Here is a 6,000-nt window from a genome sequence, read left to right on the forward strand (position 1 = left end):
ATTTCCAAGATCTGTCAAAGGCTCTGTTTGCTCCAGGGTGTTTTCCCAGCTCCCTTGGGCCAAAGCTCTCCTCTTAGCCTCACAACGATATCACCTGCAATCTGGTCATTTCCCACCTTCAAGGTGGCCCTGTTTAGGAGAGGAAATGATTCTAGTTGATAAGGATCTTCAATATACTGTGCTTAAAAAACAGCTCCCTTAGAGGCAAATATACCTAAGTGCTAACATTTGTTTCCCTACTCCCTGCTCCCAAAGCAGGAATGTCTGGTCCCAGGCATGATGCCTCACTCAGTAACAAATAAGGGCTGCTCAGCCTTCCTCCACAACTGGGCTGGGGGAGCAGCCTGTCACCTACACCCCTGCAGAGATGACTCACCTTCCAGAGAAAGTAATATGCTCACCTAAGCAAAGATGCCTGGAATATGACTAAGGCTTCTATCAAGTTTAGTCTGTGAAATAAATCAGATATTTGGCTGGGTGCAAGTTCACTCTATTACTTAAAACTCAGTTAAGTCTGGGAGCCCTGGCTCCGGAGGTAAAGGTTTCATTTTCATCTGAACTGAGTACAACACAGAACTTGACATCCGGTGATCTATTTTTTCTAAAAACTAAGTTCACTTTAGAAATGACTGTCAGTCATCAATAAAGCTTCCCCAACAGAAAACAAAATGTTATTTAATGGGAACATTGGTTGGGTTAAAGCCCAGTATTTTCATTTCGTGTTTTTTAAAAGAGAATTTAAAACTAATTCAAAACTGAGATAATTTTTCTTCAAAGGGAACCATGGATTGTATCCATCCATCACTATCTGCAGAGATTCAAAGATTTTGAGCTGGAAGAGACCTACTACCTATGGTCCTTAGGATATTTCCCTCCCATCCTTAGCTGCCTTCAAGATAAGATCTAATACTGGTCATTTACACCTGTGTAGCCTTCAAACTCAAAAACCAGAAATAAATTCGCTTTCTTTATCTAAAGAAAAAAAAGTATTAATAAGCTGGGGGAAAAAACAAACTTTTTTTCCCCTGATTTACAAAACAAAGGGAGGCCAAATCCTGTTTTTCTGGCAACATATACATTATTTTTCCTTTAATTCAAGCATCTGTAAAACGAGGGGGTTGGACTTGTTGCTCTTTCAGGTCCCTTCTTACTCTAAATCCTATGATCTTATCTCTCAACACTTATGAGAAGCAAATAAAACAGTTCATGTGAAAGCTTTTTGTGACTATTCAAATATAAAGTGGTAGACATTATTAACCTTATATCCTGATGTGCCAGATACTTAAATAAAAGTAAATATTCTGCTTTAGTAAATATCAAAGTTGACAGGTTGGAAGAAATGTGTCCAATACTATGCATAGATTAGTAGAAAAAACACTGAATTGGGAATCCGGAAATGTGGGTTTTAATTCTGGCCATGCTACTAACTTCCCATGTGACTTTGTCTAAATTACTTAGATCTTCTGTTCCTCATTTTTTTCCTATCTGCAATCCTTGTCCTCTTCTTATTTCAAAAGGCTACCTTAGAAACGAAGGGGCTGTCCTCATATTGGGAATGGCTAAAGTAATCATGGTATATGAATGTAATGGAATATTATCGTGTCATAAGAAATTGGGAAGATATTTACAAAGTGATGAGGAGTGAAATGAGCAGAATGAGAACAAATTATACAATGATAGCAAGATAGAGGGAAAAAAACCTTTGAAAGACTTTGGAACTCTTATCAATGCAATAATAAACTAAGAATCCAAAAGAATGAAAATGAAACACACATCTTATCTCCTGACAGAGAGGTGATGAACTTAAAAATGAAGACAAAGACATACATTTTTGGACACGATTAATAAGGGATTTTTTTTTTTTTGCCAGACTATGTAGATATGTATTGAGGGATTTTTTTTTAATTGCTCAATGGGGGAGGGGAATTGTAGGAAAGACATTAATTTAAAAAATACTCATTTCTTGAAAAATAAAAATAATTAAAAAGTTACCATCAAGATTCATGATATGAATGCAAATTGTTTTAACTCTTTGGTGCTGTTTAATTTTAAAATGTTATTTTTATTAAGAGGCTAAGGATGTCAAAAGAAGAAAAATAAAAGGAAAAAGGTGTTGGCAGCACTGGAAGGGACACGTTTAAAACCTTCTAGTTCAACTCCCTTACACTACAAATGAGGAAAAACCCTCTGAACTAGATAGAATATAATGAAGGAAAATATAGGGCATTAAAAATATTTTTCTTGGCATTAACAAGAGAAATATAAAATACAAAATGAAAAACACACAATGGAAGCTCAGTTCAACTGAAATTTTCTTTCCACAACTTGCTGATTACCTGGCCTATCATTTTCTAATCTACTAGTTTCTACTTTTTGATCAGTGCTTTTATGTAAATTTAAGTCTTTAACAAGAGTATTATTTTAGGTGATCATCCTAATACACAGGGATACCTCCATCCCTCCTTATCTGCATGGACACAAAGGCTTAAGTAACTTTTCTTAAGAGTTCCCAGGGCCAGTGTCATGGGCTTTTTTTTTTTTTTTGCTAATATAACCTATCAATTTCACACTGCTACCATCGAAAGTGCCCATAATGCTCAGATGTTTTCAGTTTAACTGAAATATTAAAATGAAGCAAACAGGAAGCATCAGAAACAACTGCGGTAGTGACTTATTAATCACGAAAGCTGAATTTTAGTTGCATTTTAACCTTCTGCCAGGAAAAATAGATCAGCTTTTAAATGATAGAGCAACTGCTGCCTATATGCCATCTAGATGATTAAATTACTTTTTTACTTTCTTTAGGTATGAATTTGGATTAAAAAAAGATTTTTTCCTCAAAAAAATATGTCAACTTCATCAAAGCAAGTAGGCCTGGATGCTAAAAGTGACTGTGCCACTATGAAACAGGAAAAAATAAACTGAAAGTAACTTAAATCAAAGTGATGGACCCACCACACCTATGTCAAGATCAAGCAAAAACACCCCTGGATGAAGTCTCATGACTCCTTTAGTTCTACCAAAGAATAAAGGAAGGAAAGTATAGTTCTGTCCAGTGTGGCACTTTCATCTTTCATCTAAAACTAGAGTCAGTGGGAATGAGGCAAATAACTAATAAGGACAGCTTCTCTTCTCAACAACCAATGACACACACCACTCCAGGCAGATCACAAAACATTGTCTCAAATAAGACTCAAAATGAGGAACCAAACCTCCATCTGGTGAACGGAACAGCTCAACCAAACATTTTTATTAACAGGAAGACTAATGTGGCAGGTTTTGGGGGCTGTGACGACACTGAACACTTTTACCTTCCTTATGAAGGCTTAAAAAAATCCTTCAGAATTGCTCCTTACAAACTAAAAACTTATTTAGCTGTGTGACCAAGAGCAGAGATCCCCAACCTTTTTGACAAAAGCAACACTTTCTTCCTTAAAGTGCAACCTAATGCACTTATTTTTAAAATTTAAAGTACACTTACTTTAAAAAGTAAATTACAATTCATTATGTGTTGAGAACTTTTCAAGAACTTTTATCCCTTTGAGATAAAAAGAATGTGGGTTGACCCAAACATTAGCAGAAGGGGTCTGGTGAACTTCTTTAAAAATATTCTAAGCTGTATTTTAGTATAACTGGTTTTCTCTCTTATCTTATATATTTTATTTTATGCATTTATAAACATTATTCTGAGAGGTGGGTCCATAGGTTTCACCAAGGTTGCCCAAAGGGGTCCATGACACACAAAAAAAAACCCTGAATTGGGGTTTATTGAACTAAAGTCAACTAAAAAACAAATGAGAAAGTAAGATTTCTGGGAAACAAAACAAAACAACCCACCAACAATAAATCCATTTCAATTAAGGCAAGCATTTCTCTTTAGGTGTGCACATAGTAGGCGCTTAATGACTAAGTTGACTGACAGTATACTATATGTTGGGTTTAATGTTAAGATCTCTTATTTCCAAATCAAATATTTCTTCGACTACTCCAAGATTTTAAATCTACAAGCTGTGTGCAGTTGATGGATCCTGGAACTAGGAGTCAAGAGACCTGTACTCTGGAATTTTATCTCTGCCACTAATGAGCTGTGTCACCTTAGGCAAGTTCAGTTTTCTTTCTGTCTTACCTACCTTACAGAGAAATTATAAAAAAGATAAGATCGATATGAAAACTCTTAGAAAAGCTCGATTCAACATAGACATTTAATTAAGGGCTTACTGGATACAATGTAAGCTCTTTGAGGGAACAGGCCATCTATCTTTGTTTTTGGATCCCCAGTCTAGCACAGTTCCTTGTGTGATAACAAGTGATTAATAAATGCTACAAAACTACAAAGCACTCTGCAGGCTTATGTCACCTTCAAAATAAAATATAATAAAAACCATTAAGATAATGCCCCTGCCTGTAAGAAGTTTATGATGGAGTAGAAGAAATACAGCAAGATTCAATTGTAAAGTATTACCCTCTTTAAGTTTTTCTGAAAGACCCAGTTCTAGACAAGAGGTTGTGAATCTCTACTGAAATAATCATTAAAGTGACATTCTAGATGGCTCTATGGGCCCTCTACTCGCTACCACATTAAATTTCATTTGCATTTACACGAGCTGTTAAATCATCCGAATGTTTTACAAGCTATCTTCCTTGTAACCCCAGGGCCTAGTACAGGGTCTGACCTATAGTAGGCACTTGATGAACGCTTGTTTAATAGAACTTAATTCTTTGTTTACATTTAACAAGACATATATGACCATTTTGAGAGTTCTCACTTCTTTTCCTTTCCCTCCATTTGTCCCCTCCCTCTTCTTATTCCTTTGCCTACTTAGGGGCTGAGAGTATTCTTTTAACCACCCTTAAGGGAAGCACTTTTCTGAAGTTTTTGAGCATTAGGGATGCCTAGCAGACAAAGAATCTCTCTCTACCCTGGGACAAGAAAGTCTCTAACTTGGTATTAACACTGTAGCCATGCCACTCGACTTAAGAACTGGGAGAGGGATACAACCCTCCTAGTGCCAAGACGGGAAGGGAAAAACTCCATCCCGCCCGAGGATACCGTAAAGAGATCCTCGGCTGGCTAGGATGAAGAATCCGCAAAGCTTTCCTAAGTGGGCTTTCGAAGCTTCAGTACCAGGATCCCTGGACGGATGGAGCTTCTGGAGGAAGGATGCTAGGGGAGTGACACGCGTGGGATTTTAGATAGGAATGTTTCTTCCGAGGGCCAAAGAATGTCAGGTGGGCTCTTAGCCAGGAACTCACCCGCTTCGGTTTACGAAGGAAGGTGACCCACCTTGGTTTACGGAGGAGGATACCTGGCGGGCTCTGAGCGGCTAAGGGGGCTGGTCCACGTTCCCCAGACAAGTCGCCGGGCGGTAGCTAAAGCACGTCTGCAGACACTCCGCTTAGGGGAGCCGAGTCGCGATCCGATGAGGCCCAGGAGGCGGTGGGGGGGGGGGGGGTGGCCCCGGGAGGAGAAAGGCAGGTCCCCCCGCCAGATGTAGACCCTGAGGCTGAGGGACGGGCCGGGACGCGGGCGCCCGGGCGTGGGGCAGGCAGCCAGGAGGGCCTCGCTGCCCACGATCCCCGAGGACGGCCCGGGGCTCCGGTGGAGATACGCGCCCCGACGCCGAGGGGCCCGACTTTCACTGCCCCGGCGTCCGCACGCCAGCCTGCCCGCCTACCTACCGGCCCCGAGCGCCGCTCTCCCTCGTCTTCTTCCGCAGCCGCCGTCGCCCGCTGGTGTTCGCTCCGATCCCTTCACTGGACGGCTCCCAGCACCCGCCCGGCCCCGCCCCCAGGCTCCAACCTCGGCCTCGGGCCCCGCCTCTCCACCTACACGCCGCGCGCCGCTCCTTCCACGCGTTCCACTCGACTTTTGACTTACGGGGCGGGGCCCTAAGCAAACCACGACTTGCGAGGAGAGTCCAATCGTCCGCCCCCTCCAAGTCGCTCCACCTCCTGGGAGCGGTGATTGGTGAGAACGTGTCCTATCAGAAATGGGCGTTA

The 6,000-nt window shown here is 41.0% G+C and overlaps 1 protein-coding gene across 1 annotated transcript in view; it reads right to left on the reverse strand.

Annotated features, from left to right (window-relative positions):
* Positions 1-5,653, reverse strand: part of MAP3K14 (mitogen-activated protein kinase kinase kinase 14) — a 52,471-nt gene extending 46,818 nt beyond the window's left edge. The window contains exon 1 of the mRNA XM_069076186.1: positions 5,285-5,653. The gene's annotated coding sequence lies outside the window, so the exon portion shown is untranslated. The remainder of the gene's footprint in view (positions 1-5,284) is intronic.
* Between the last annotated feature and the right edge of the window lie 347 nt (positions 5,654-6,000).

This window comes from Petaurus breviceps, unplaced genomic scaffold (genome assembly GCF_028583685.1).
Source record: "Petaurus breviceps papuanus isolate PSGF00001 unplaced genomic scaffold, PetGlider_PUasm1.0 90925, whole genome shotgun sequence".
Lineage (NCBI taxonomy): Eukaryota > Metazoa > Chordata > Mammalia > Diprotodontia > Petauridae > Petaurus > Petaurus breviceps.